The sequence below is a fragment of the Anguilla rostrata genome, chromosome 13 (genome assembly GCF_018555375.3).
Source record: "Anguilla rostrata isolate EN2019 chromosome 13, ASM1855537v3, whole genome shotgun sequence".
NCBI lineage: Eukaryota > Metazoa > Chordata > Actinopteri > Anguilliformes > Anguillidae > Anguilla > Anguilla rostrata.
Window position 1 is genome coordinate 39,622,618 of NC_057945.1, and position 13,796 is coordinate 39,636,413.

General features: G+C 52.1%; 1 protein-coding gene across 2 annotated transcripts in view; it reads right to left on the minus strand.

Moving 5' to 3' along the window:
* The window catches only part of tafa3a (TAFA chemokine like family member 3a), a 91,201-nt gene that overhangs the window by 75,889 nt on the left and 1,516 nt on the right, over positions 1 to 13,796 (minus strand). The window lies entirely within an intron of this gene.

Here is a 13,796-nt window from a genome sequence, read left to right on the forward strand (position 1 = left end):
TGGGCTGATTATATTAGTGCCCCCATGCATTTAAAATGATGCTCGCACACATTCACCAAAGCACCCAGAAAAGCCACTGGATAGCCTATAACATTACGTGCGTACACAAGCCACTTCTAAAACATACATACTGCCCATTACCATGACATCACTCACTAAAGGGTAAAGCATGATCACACAGTTTTGGCACATGAAATGGTAAATATAATTAACTATTATGAGGTAATAAGGGTGTGACCTTGTGGAACTGAAAACAAGTTGTTCTCCTCATTTGACTTGCAGATCAAAGAAGTAAACATCCCATAATGCACTTGTGATTGCCAGTTCACTGCACCCAATGCTGAAAGGGGGGGTGGGGGGGAGGGAGATTGCAATTCTGGAATCAAAAAAGTGATGGTTAGAAGTCTCCGTGCGGCTCACCGGTCCATTCTAAGTTCCAGCCCACTTTAAGCATTGACTGCACCTACGTACTCAGTTCTGCCATTTGTCCTATATTACAGGACTGCTAGATGGATGTTATATAGCCAATGTAATGAGTCACTTGTGATGAATAGTCCATTTTTGTAATGGGCGAGTGCTTTCTGAGAGCAAGCCAGACTGAAGGGTCATCCAGGAGAGCTGAAGCACTGCTAAAAAAAGAACCATTCGGGGCATTTTACAGACGTATAAAGGGAGAGATCACCCAGCTGGAAGACAATCACCAGGCCCCGGCGGGGCAGAGCGGCAGACATCATCGACCACAACAGAGCGCAGTTAATGTCAGTCCTGAACTTTACTCCGGGCGGGCTAAACAAAGACGCTTCGCCAAGCCTTCGGGGCAAACTACAACTCCCATGAAAGCGTAACACCGCGGCTTAACACTGCATGTGCGGCCCTGTCTCCATAACTGGTTATTGATTTTCCCAACGTTTAAAAAAAAAAAAGCACCAGTGTCAATTAGCAGTTTAGCCCGTAGCCAGAGGGTTGCAGGTTTGAATCTCCCGTGCGGTTTTCCACCAGTGAACGAGGCACAGCCGGTGATTTAAATAGGAAGTAATCACGGGTTCTAGTCCGTAACGAAACTCTCTAAATCCCGCCATGGACTCCGGCCCCCCACGTCAGCGCAGGGCTCCTAAGGGGTCGACGTGCAAACGGTCGTAGCGTCGCGCGAGGCAGGGCGGCCTCTCAGCAGCCAGGGGTTCGCCCAGCTCACTGCACCACAACGCCTCCCGTCAATCACCTGCCTGTGGTATTCACACGCCAGCTGTGCCGGAGCTGGAGTCCGTCTATTCCGGGCCTGCACGGGGGACCCGCGCCGATCACAGACAGCCTCACAGAGGGCCCCCGACAGACACGTCAGTCGTCACGCTCCCCCAAACTGACAGGAGGGCAAATGTTCCAGGTCGGGGTGAAGCTGACGGGTTCACTTGGGGACTCCGGCTCGGGACGAAGAAAACCGAGAGAAACAAAAGGATGAGAGAGGACGAAAACCTAACACGCTAACGTTAGCGGACAGTCGGCTTCTGTCTCAGATCGCAAGGAGACTCCGGGCCAGATCTGCACCGAGTCTGGCCCGGCAGTGCCGACCTTGGACCTGGAACCGGCCCAGATCCGACCCGGAGGCGCTTTCTATCTGGGCTTGGCTTAGAACCCTAAAACCCACAAAGCTACTGGAGTTATTCAATCAATCAATCAATCAAACTTTATTTATATAGCACAAGTCATGCATCAAATGCAACTCCAAGTGCCGAACATAAAAAGTGGAAAAAGAGTAAGTTAAAAGGACATGAGTTTAAATAAAAACAATTTATTAAACAAGGAATGGGGACGGAAATTTTCAGACAACCCCTAGCGCAATCACCTCATCGTGTCACAACGGTTTTCCCTACGGGTACAAATGGCCACATGTTGTATCTCTCCTCCCCCCGGCCAGCTGTTTCCACATACCACCCCCCCCCACCCCGCCCCCCCCTCCAACCTCATTGAGCAGCCAGGGGGTCCCATCTGCAGACTCTAAGCCCAAGATTTTAATACAGATACTGTGCTGGCAGAATTCACAGAATGTTCAAATAAAATCCCTGTACATCTACATTCCTGTGTATATCTGCGGTGTGGAACTTTAGTCCACTGAAAATAGATACTGTTGCAAGAGCAGGTCAAAGCCTGGCATTTCACGCAGTCAAGTTTTTCCACATCTGACCACGGAAAACTTTCACTTGGACCTCAAACTCTAAACCGCTTTTCAAGACAATTAAAAACCGCTTTATTTAGCCTTCTCCCTTAGTTATAAGTCTCAATGCTTTTTTTCTTCCTGTTTTCTACCAGCAGTGAAATTCTGTCTTAAAGGCCTATAATTAGGATTGATTTTCGAGCACAGAACACACAGTAATGACTACATGGGTGATGTGGAGCTCGCCAACAACAATGAAAAAAATTAAGCCGCTAATTAGAAACCAGAAGGGTGCGAAAAAAGAAACTTTTTTTCACTGCACTTAACGTCAGAAAATCGTCTTCATGCACGGCACAAATGCACAAAATCCCGCACAACACTTACTCAAAAAAACAAACAAATAATAAAAACAAATTACCAAAACAGATTAAATCCATTATGATTATCATGAGCTGAAAGTGAAAATGGCTGCAGTACTTAAGTATTCCATAACAAATTCTGGGGCCCATAGGAGTCATTGATATTTATATGGCCGTATTGGTTGATCCCAGAAACACAAACTGGAACCAAGTTTCCACAGTCATGGGGAAAGTAGATGAGCACAGATGGCATCTTATGAAGGAAAAAGGTAACAATTCAATTGTATAACAAAATATTTCCACTTGCATATTATAAAGCACCTGTTCCTGGATATCTACCGGCCTGTAGATTTTCACTCTCATCCTAAAAAGCGCACCTCATTTAGCAGCTAGAGGTCTTGTTGAGCTGCTGATTAGTAGAGTCAGGTGTGCCAAATCAGGGTTAAAATAAAAACCTACAGGACGGTAGACCTCCAGCAACAGGGTTGGGCAGCCTTGGTCAAGAGAGCTACTGTATAGCTCTCTGTATAGCTCTGCTTGTAAATTTGCCAGGTAAAAATTAATAATTTAAAATAAGTAATAAGCAGAGTTAAAGAGGTTCAGATGATGATGACTGGGATTCCTTTTGACATTTTCACTTACTTTACAGCGTCAGTGTGGCCAATCTGGCGCATGTACGCTGCGTCATCCAGTCGGCCCAATATAACTGCCATAATCTCCTTCCTGGGTAAACGAACCCCGCTCCCTTCCTGGGTAAACGAACCCCGCTCCCTTCCTGGGTAAACAAACCCCGCTCCCTTCCTGGGTAAACGAACCCCGCTCCCTTCCTGGGTAAACGAACCCCGCTCCCTTCCTCCGTCAACGAACCCCGCTCCCTTCTTCCGTCAACGAACCCCGCTCCCTTCCTGGGTAAACGAACCCCGCTCCCTTCCTGCGTAAACGAACCCCGCTCCCTTCCTGCGTAAACGAACCCCGCTCCCTTCCTGCGTAGCGCTGCTTTAAGAAGGCCTCCCCCGGAGCCTTGATCTGCGAGCGCTTGGCGGGGATAAGGGAGCAGGCCGGGGCCCTTGGAGGGGATAAGGGAGCAGGCCGGGGCCCTTGGGGGGGATAAGGGAGCAGGCCGGAGCCCTTGGCTGGGATAAGGGAGCAGGCCGGGGCCCTTGGCGGGGATAAGGGAGCAGGCCGGGGCCCTTGGCGGGGATAAGGGAGCAGGCCGGGGCCCTTGGGGGGGGTAAGGGAGCAGGCCGGGGCCTTGGCGGGATAAGGGAGCAGGCCGGGCCCTTGGCGGGATAAGGGAGCAGGCCGGGGCCCTTGGCGGGGATAAGGGAGCAGGCCGGGGCCCTTGGCGGGGATAAGGGAGCAGGCCGGGGCCCTTGGCGGGGATAAGGGAGCAGGCCGGGGCCCTTGGCGGGGATAAGGGAGCAGGCCGGGGCCCTTGGGGGGATAAGGGAGCAGGCCGGGGCCCTTGGCGGGGATAAGGAGCAGGCCGGGGCCCTTGGCGGGGATAAGGGAGCAGGCCGGGGCCCTTGGCGGGATAAGGGAGCAGGCCGGGGCCCTTGGCGGGGATAAGGAGAGGCGGGGCCCTTGGCTGGGATAAGGGAGCAGGCCGGAGCCCTTGGCGGGGATAAGGGAGCAGGCCGGGGCCCTTGGCGGGGATAAGGGAGCAGGCCGGGCCCTTGGCGGGATAAGGGAGCAGGCCGGGGCCCTTGGCGGGGATAAGGGAGCAGGCCGGGGCCCTTGGCGGGGATAAGGGAGCAGGCCGGGGCCCTTGGGGGGATAAGGGAGCAGGCCGGGGCCCTTGGCGGGGATAAGGGAGCAGGCCGGGGCCCTTGGCGGGGATAAGGGAGCAGGCCGGGGCCCTTGGCGGGGATAAGGGAGCAGGCCGGGGCCCTTGGCGGGGATAAGGGAGCAGGCCGGGGCCCTTGGCGGGGATAAGGGAGCAGGCCGGGGCCCTTGGCGGGGATAAGGGAGCAGGCCGGGGCCCTTGGCTGGGATAAGGGAGCAGGCCGGGGCCCTTGGCGGGGATAAGGGAGCAGGCCGGGGCCCTTGGCGGGGATAAGGGAGCAGGCCGGGGCGCTTGGCGGGGTTAAGGGAGCAGGCCGGGGCCCTTGGAGGGGATAAGGGAGCAGGCCGGGGCCCTTGGCTGGGATAAGGGAGCAGGCCGGGGCGCTTCTCCCCCGCCCCAGTGAGCAAGACCGCCGGGCCGTGGAATGGAGGAAGAACACGACGCCAAAAAAACCCGACACGGCCCAACGCGCCAAGCCGACAAAGAGCAGGGAGGGAGAGAGAGAGAGAGAGAGAGAGAGAGAGAGATGGAGGGATGGGGAGATAGAGGAGGGGGGTGAAGGAGGAGGGAGTGGGAAAGCAAAGGAATAATTCTAGGGATGGAGATGGAGAAAGAGATGTACAGGCAGTGGAGAGGAGGGAGAGAGAGAGGGGGAGAGGAAGAGAAAGAGACAGAGAGACAGAGGCAGTGGAGAGGAGGGAAGGAGAGAGGGGGAGAGGAAGAGAAAGAGACAGAGATTGCAGGCAGTGGAGAGGAGGAGGAGAGGAGGGGGAGGAAGAGAAGAGTCAGAGAGTAGAGGCAGTCGAGAGAGGAGGGAAGGAGAGAGGGGGAGAGGAAGAGAAAGAGACAGAGACTGCAGGCAGTGGAGAGGAGGGAGGGAAGGAGAGAGGCGGAGAGGAAGAGAAAGAGACAGGAGATGCAGGCAGTGGAGAGGAGGAGGAGAGGGAAGGAGAGAGGGGGAGAGGAAGAGAAAAGAGAGAGGAGGCAGGCAGTGGAGAGGAGGGAGAGAGGAGAGAGGGGAGAGGGAAGGGGAAAAGAGACAGAGAGATACAGGCAGTGGAGAGGAGGGAGGGAAGGAGAGAGGGGGAGAGGAAGAGAAAGAGACAGAGACTGCAGGCAGTGGAGAGGAGGGAGAGAGAGAGGGGGAGAGGAAGAGAAAGAGACAGAGAGATACAGGCAGTGGAGAGGAGGGAGGGAAGGAGAGGAGGGGAGAGGAAGAGAAAGAGACAGGATGCAGCAGTGGAGAGGAGGGAGGAAGGAGAGAGGCAGGAGAGGAAGAAAGGACAGAGAGATAGATACAGTGGAGTGGAGGAGGGAAGGAGGAAGGGGGAGGGAGGACAGGAATGCATGAGAGGAGGAGAGACGAGAAGGAGCTGGTGTTGGAAGAGACGAGAGGGTTAGGATGGGTGGAACTGTGCGTGGCACTGTGAATTCATGAGCCGTTCCAGAAGACTGGGTCCCTGTGTGTCTGTTGGAACCAGGTTACGATGCTCGGATGAGATGGCTAAATAATGGATGAACGGTGTGGATGGTGTGTGTGTGGATGGTGTGTGTGTGTGTGTGTGTGTGTGTGTGTGTGAGTGTGTGTGTGTGGTGTGTGTGTGTGTGTGTGTGTGTGTGTGTGTGTGTGGACAGTGTGTGTGTGTGTGTGTGTGTGGATTGTGGATAGTAAGTGTGTGGATTGTGGATTGTGTGTACGTGTGTGTGGGTGTGTGTGCGCATATGTGTGGACAGTGTGTGTGTGTGTGTGTGTGTGTGTGTGTGTGTGTGCGTGAGTGTGGTGTGTGTGCGTGTGTGTGTCTGTGTGTCTGTGAGTTACAGGGGGAGTTCTAGTCTCTGCTTGTGTTTATTCCCATTACCCCGCTAACCTGCTGGAAGTGTTTGTGCAGGAGGCTGTTAGTCTGGGTGCAGGAGGCTGTTAGTCTGGGTGCAGGAGGCTGTTAGTCTGGGTGCAGGAGGCTGTTAGTCAGGGTGCAGGAGGCTGTTAGTCTGGGTGCAGGAGGCTGTTAGTCTGGGTGCAGGAGGCTGTTAGTCTGGGTGCAGGAGGCTGTAGTCAGGGTGCAGGAGGCTGTTAGTCTGGGTGCAGGAGGCTGTTAGTCTGGGTGCAGGAGGCTGTTAGTCTGGGTGCAGGAGGCTGTTAGTCTGGGTGCAGGAGGCTGTTAGTCTGGGTGCAGGAGGCTGTTAGTCTGGGTGCAGGAGGCTGTTAGTCTGGGTGCAGGAGGCTGTTAGTCTGGGTGCAGGAGGCTGCTAGGCTGGGTGCAGGAGGCTGTTAGTCTGGGTGCAGGAGGCTGTTAGTCTGGGTGCAGGAGGCTGTTAGTCAGGGTGCAGGAGGCTGTTAGTCAGGGTGCAGGAGGCTGTTAGTCTGGGTGCAGGAGGCTGTTAGTCAGGGTGCAGGAGGCTGTTAGTCTGGGTGCAGCACTGATTAGTACCCTGAGCACCGGCTGCCCTCCGCACTGCACTGCAGCAACCTGCTGGGTCTCCAGCCCAACACCGCTCCTGCTCCTGCTCCTGCTCCTGCTGCTCCTGTGCCTGCTCCTACTGCTGCTATACCTGCTCCTGTTCCTGTTCCAGCTCCTACTGCTCCTGTCCCTGCTCCTACTGCTGCTGCTCCTGCTCTGCTCCTACTGCTGCTGCTCCTACTCTGCTCCTACTGCTGCTGCTCCTGCTCTGCTCCTACTGCTGCTGCTCCTGCTCCCGCTGCTGCTCCTGCTGCTCCTGTTCGCCCTGCTGCTCCTGCTCTGCTCCTACTGCTGCTGCTCCTACTCTGCTCCTACTAACTGCTCCTCTCCTGCTTAACAACATGGACCAAGGGTAGAGCACACACACACACACACACACACACACTCACACAGGGTGCAGTTTAAATGCAGTACCCCTCTCCTGCACCCCCTGGCCCCGTGTCCTCTCCCCACTCTCCTGATCTTCAGAAAGGCAGAGCAGGTGAAACTGTGCAGCCCACAGCTAGCGTCCCCCGAGGCTACGCTAACACGCACCCGGGGACTTAAGCACACCCTCTGTAGCTAACGGTTATATAAGCGTCGCTGTGAACGTGGGCTTTCAGCAGTTCATGCCGTTCTGATCCCCTTCCAGCGATGTTCATTCCCTCCTGGCCGCGCCCCCTCTCTCCCAGAACACACTGCAGGTGTGTGACGTGGAGCCAGCTGTGCGCATACACGCGCGTGTGCACGTGCACGTGAAGGAGGAACAAAGCTCCCCCGCCTTCCTCAACAATTCAGAACAAAATCTCCATTCAGCTTGAACTGGCATTAAAGCGCCGCGGCCAACAGAGGGCGCCGTTTCAACGGAAACCGAAGAGACGGTGCTCTCTGCCCGACAACAGCGCTATCTTACCTGGCAGCAGGTTCGTTGCTTTTTGAAAGAAAATTAGGGTTTAACTGCAACCCAGGAATAGCAGGAGACCGGTACCGAAAACAACACAAATCTCTCCAACATTCCGGCACAATATACCCACCGACGCTTGGGAGGGGGAGATAACATTGAGCCCGGGAAACGATCGCGGCCCGTCCGCCGCAGGTTTCAAACGAAGGAACCGCTCGGGGGGGCGACCGGGCATATTGGGAATATGCTGACAAGGGCCAATCAAATGTCAGCGCCGGCCTCGTTATCTCCCTCTCTGGGCCGCTACGGCGGCGCCGCAACAATGGGGCCTATTTATGAGCGCGTAAAAGTCACTTGTCGCCGCGGCGACGCTGATGAATTGCCAATTGGCCGGTCATTACTGGGCCGCTGAGCAGTCGCTCCTCTTCTAAAGGGCATGACAACAGCCTAATTGAAAGCGGGGCCGCGTGGGGGGGGGGGGGGCGGGGGCGTGGGGTGGGGGGGGGAAGTGACACGTGTTATTAATAGCTCTGTCACAGGCGCGCGGCGCACTGGGACGTCTGATAGGCGGATTAATTTCGCCTGCCGGGCCGTCTTGGGGAGTCCCCTCGGAACCGAAAAAATGCGGGAACCCGAACGCGGGAGTCTGTTTGGAACAGGCGGTTCGCGCGGATTAAAACGCCTCCGTCCGTCTTTCTCAAAACCCAGTTATCAATAGCGTTTTCTTTTTTTTTTTGGTTTGTTTGTTTTTTTGTTTTTATGCTATTTGCCGTCTGCTTTTCTCCATGCAGCGTCTGTTGATTCATTTTCACTCCAACGCAATCGCTGAGGTCCACCTTGAGTAAACGTGCGGTGGATCGAGCTCATTGCTTAAATAACCCTCTCCGACACCGGAGCTCAGGTCCTGCGGCTGTCGCCCTGCATTATGCATGCGGCGTGTTCGCAGGGGCGCACGCGATCCTTCCTGGGACCCGTCCCGCTGTCGACACGCGGATCGCTGTTGTGTTAAACCGTTTCGCCGATACCATCGACGCTGCGCGCGTCATCACCGCCGCGACACGCGCTCTCCGACACACCGCTCCAGCCAGTCACCACCACCGACACGGCACACGCTAGCCTTAGCGGTTAATTCACTGATTAAGCGTCGTCCAAAAAAAAGTGTACTTTCCTTAACAGCACTGTATTCCCTTAATGGATTTATTAACTGCTAATCTGTAGTAACAGAAATGTGATTTAGAAATCTCCAAATGCAATTTCGGTCATTTTATTTCATAATGTAATTCATGTAAATTGTTTACTCAATTTATTGTACACTGGCTGCTTCACCTGAAGTTCCCCCTGGGAAAAATCAAGTTATTCTATTCTATTCTATTCTATTCTATTCTATTCTATTCTATTCTACACCCTACAGGCCACAGATCCAACAGGAGACAGGAAAAATAGAGCATTTCTCACTCGCCTGACTTTTTAGCCTGAGGACCCCTCAGAGGGGGAGGAAGTGATGTCGTGGGGATCCCTGAGGTCCGCTCACGGGGAGGAAGTGATGTCGCGGGGATCCCTGAGGACCCCTCAGAGGGGGAGGAAGTGATGTCGCGGGGATCCCTGAGGACCCCTCACGGGGAGGAAGTGATGTCATGGGGAAACCAGTACAATCCTGGCCAAATGAACTGGCCAACTGAATCCCGCCCCACCGAGGACAAGACACCCCCTGTTGTCCTTCCTGGTCAAGCCTCAAGCTACTCACTATAATGAACTCTTTGCCCTCTCAGAAGTAAATACTGTATTTTGCACAAAAGCTGTTATCTGTACACATTAATTCACATGAATTTTACATCTGCTTAGAATTCCATGAACGACACATGACCACAATTCCCATAAAGTAATTTACATTTTAGGCAGTAAGCAGACGCTCTCACCCCAGGAGACTACCCCAGCTTACATTCTTAGCATCTAATCCATTTATACAGCCGGATATTTACAGAAGCAGTTCAGATGAAGTTGCTCAAGGGTACAACAGCAGTTCGGAATCAAACCTGCAACCTTGTTGCAAGCCCAGCTCCTGATACATTATGCTACCCTGCTGATCCCAAAGTTGGGAAGCTGAGAGATATTGCACAAAATTAGGGAGATGTGTACTGCAGTTAAGGGAGATTACATCGTTATTACATTGTTATAACATTGTAATTACTCATTATAAATAGTGAGACATGCCATGTGCTGCTGACAGGTATGTAAACCTGCTCAGGTGATGGAGTCTCCTTACAATGCCGAACCTCACTACTGAGCATCAGACATGATATCAGCACAGCATGTGAAGGAAATAAATACATTCATCCTAAGGGCGGGGTGGGGGGGTGCTTTCATCATGACATATGCCTCCCCAAAAAGTGAGTCAACAGCTTCTCAGAATACAGGGCTGAACATGAACCCGAGCATCATTTTAAATACGATTAAACCAATTTCTGTTTTTTTGCTTGTGATTGAATTTTTTTTTTCTTATAATGCCACCTGTTCCGCAAAAATCCCAGCAGCCAACGGAATTTAGAAGCAGAGATCCAAGGAAAAAAGCCGCCCGCCGCCGCCCCCCCCAAATCTGCGCTGTCCATCACCCATTTCCACAAACAAGCCGGCATGACAAACCCCCGGCAGCTCGGCCCATCGATATAACGGCATAATGGGCCAGAGGTCGGCGGTGTCAGCGAGGAGATCTACGGCCGACGCTCCGACGCTCCTGATTGTCCGATTAATCACGGCGGCGGCGTTCCCGCGCCAAGCCGGAGCGGAACGCTGCGTATGGGGGGCGGGGGGGGACGAGACAAATAAGCCCTCATCACAAAAACAGGGCCTGGGACAGGCGACACTCGCCCTGCCTGGCGTCCAGCTATACGTCAAATACAGACGTGAGGGGGGCGTGGCAGCGAGCGGCTCTCTCTCTGGTTTCTGACCACACTCACATGCTACAGAGCAAAACGTCCAGTGTTGATTCAACTCTGAACAGTGTTAGTAACAGATAACACTCGGTCCCCACACTCTGGAACGTGGGACCAACCGTTAACTATTAAGAGTCGAATTAACACTGGACATTTTACCCACACAAACACAATATTAATGATATACTATCAAACTCAACTTTGAGGACAGTAAATTGGACCTTAAACAGTAACACTACCAGCATTAAAGTTCTTGGCCAGAAGAGCTTACACAGCTTTTGCATTTTTTACACAGTATCCAATCATACAGCTGGATTTAAGGAAGCACAGGGTTGGGTACCTTACTCAAGGGTACAACAGCAGTGTCCTACCTGGAAATCACACCTGTAAACGTCAGTATGCCAGCCCAGTTTCCTAACCACTATACTGCCGGCAACTTCAGAAGCTTATCGTGAGCCTGGTCCCGTGCCCTCCATTTTGAAACGTTGAAATCAGTCTAAGAGGGCAACACTGGCGAGGGAAATGAGGAAAGCGTCATGTGACTGCTGGGCGGAGCCTATGCTCTCTGTGTGCACCTGGCACTACGGACTATTGGCACTGTGTTTACCTCCTTCACAATGGGGGCAAAAAAGTCATTTTAGGACTATTGTCACTTTCACCCTCTGTCACAAAGGGGGGGGAAAAGAACTGAATTTGTAGCAGTGGTTCCAAGCCCTGTTCTGTGAGGTCTACCATCCTGGAGGTTTTCATTTTAACCATCATTTGACACACACGATTCTACTAATTAGCAGCTCTGCAAGATCTCTAGCTGTTGAATGAGATGTGCTTTGTTAGGGTTGCAGTGAAAAGCTACAGAATGGTCTTGCAGCTATAAGGCCCTCTGAACCCAACGGTCAGGGTTTTGGCGGCTTCATATCCGCCCACACAGCAAAGACTATCGGCGAGAGATCAGAGAGAAGGAAGGAGAGCGGACGCAGGGAGAGCAGCGCGATGATGAAGTGTCAGCTGAGAAGGTAAGTGTCTGGACAGGCTCCCGTTTAAAGGAACCTCATTATTCACGGGTTCCAAACGGAATTACTGTCCACCGGCACGGTCCCACCAGGCCGCTCCTTCCATCAGAGAAATACTGTGACGGAGCACCGAAGTCATTCGTCAGAAAGAAATTAAATTACAGACCGTCTCTGAGAGAGGGGGAAAAAATTACACAGTCCATCACAGTCCCCAAACGCGCAACTCCACACCGGCGCCCACGGAACCAACCCACCCACACCTCCAGACAATCTGCGAGAGAAGTCCGCCAATAAACTTTTTCTTTTCGTTTCTGCTTTTCTTGTTATTAACATTATTGATTGCGTTCCGTCCCCATGCCGTGACTCATTTCAGCGCGGCATCAATAATAGATCAGCGTCGGCAGGAAACCCGCGGACGACCCCGGGACTTCTAAACCAATACCGTGCGTGCGCCGACAGGCTTTCTGTTAGCGGGCTTGACACCGCTAACGATCTTTACGAATAAAGAACACGACACAAGGACCTCATACTGGCCCGGAGCACTTCTGAAAACTCCCCTTGATTATGACATATTGTGTGCTACTTCTGAATGGCACCATAAATAGGTCTCAGCTGCACAATGCGTCTCATCAGCGCCCACTTCTACAGGCTAATATTCTTCTTTTATTTTCGGAGAAAAAGAATAATGGCCCCTTTTGGAAATTTCTTTCCGCACGCCCTAAATCAGAGCCAGCCCAGCACACACACATAAGCTGCGTTCAAACCGAACGTCAGCTGAGTTCACCGGGAATTATTTGCCTTGAAACCAAAAAAAAAGCAGATTGCAGGGTTGTACTCTGGGGTTGCCGGATGCAGTTGCACCCCCACATAGATCTCCACTAAGGTACAGTATTTATCATGAATGTCTTCAGTAAACGTCTCCTGCTGAATAAACAAAGATCAAGGATGGGGGCGGGGGGGGCAGTATGTGGACGTGACCTTGGGATGAGGCCGTCAGTTGGAGAAGCAAGCACGCGGAGATGTACATGTCACGTGTTACACGCTGCACGCAGGCCTGCGGGTTTGCATCCGCGTGTAGGAACAGCAAAGTCTCTTCTCCTTCCCCAGCCTCCTCGTTAGGCCAAAGACCAGGGCCCTGTGATACAGCGACAGGGCGGTTAGCGCTCAGCCTCCCTGCTCAAAGTGCTGGCACGGCAGAAGGAACCAGAAAGGCGACAGGCTCCCGGACGGCCTTGATTGGCCACAGCTAATGGCAGAACCTCCAGGACCGGTGGACACCATATCCAGCTTTATGACCAGATCAGCTGTGACCTCTTTAGGCCATTTGAGTAACCCCGCTCGTCTTGCTAATGAAATAAATGTCATTTCACACTTCCTTATACAAGAGCTGTGCCCTCTCTCTCTCTCCAATCTCTCTGTCTCTCTCCCCTATTCTCTCTCCCCTTTTCTCTCTCTCTCTCTCTCCCCCCCATTTTCTCTTTCTCTCGCTCTCTCTCTCCCCTTTTCTCTCTCTCTCTCTCTCTCTCACACACACACACATGCACATACTGCCTGAATTACTGCTGTCTAAACTGGTTGGTACATCATAATGTTCATAAGACTGATGATACCTACCACCCATCAGTTATATAACAAGACCTATAGACATGTGCTTTATAATATATCCAGGTACATCAAAATTTCTAAAATCAAATTTCAACCTTAGACTGAATGTGAAGGAACTCAAACATTTCTGAAGCAATAAGGGAGCCTAAGATTGATTAATGGACATGGTATTAAAATGAGAAGAAATAATTGTTCTTAATCACTGTTTTTTTATCTACTGAGAACGTCAGCACAATTTTTAAATGTTATTTCTTTACAGATATGATACATTTGATGTCCAGTATTTCGTGCGTATACTGTGTTTCCGTTAGAAATACGTTTAATGACACGTCATATCAAGGACAATAAATAACCACCCAATCAGTCTTACGGACTCCTTGGCCTTTCCTATGATTAAACATTATTATTATTATTATTATTACTTATTTTGTTATTTGAATTAGTAATACGTGTAGAGAAACACCAAAGTATAGAGCAGAATGGTTTGTGGAATTTTAAGGGAGGGTCTCGCGCACAGAGGTTCAGCTGTGGCGAGAAACTTACTCCATTTGATCGCGATATAATTGAATACGCCATTCTCGCGCGCTTTGCTCACGATAATTATAAAGATGAATAGCC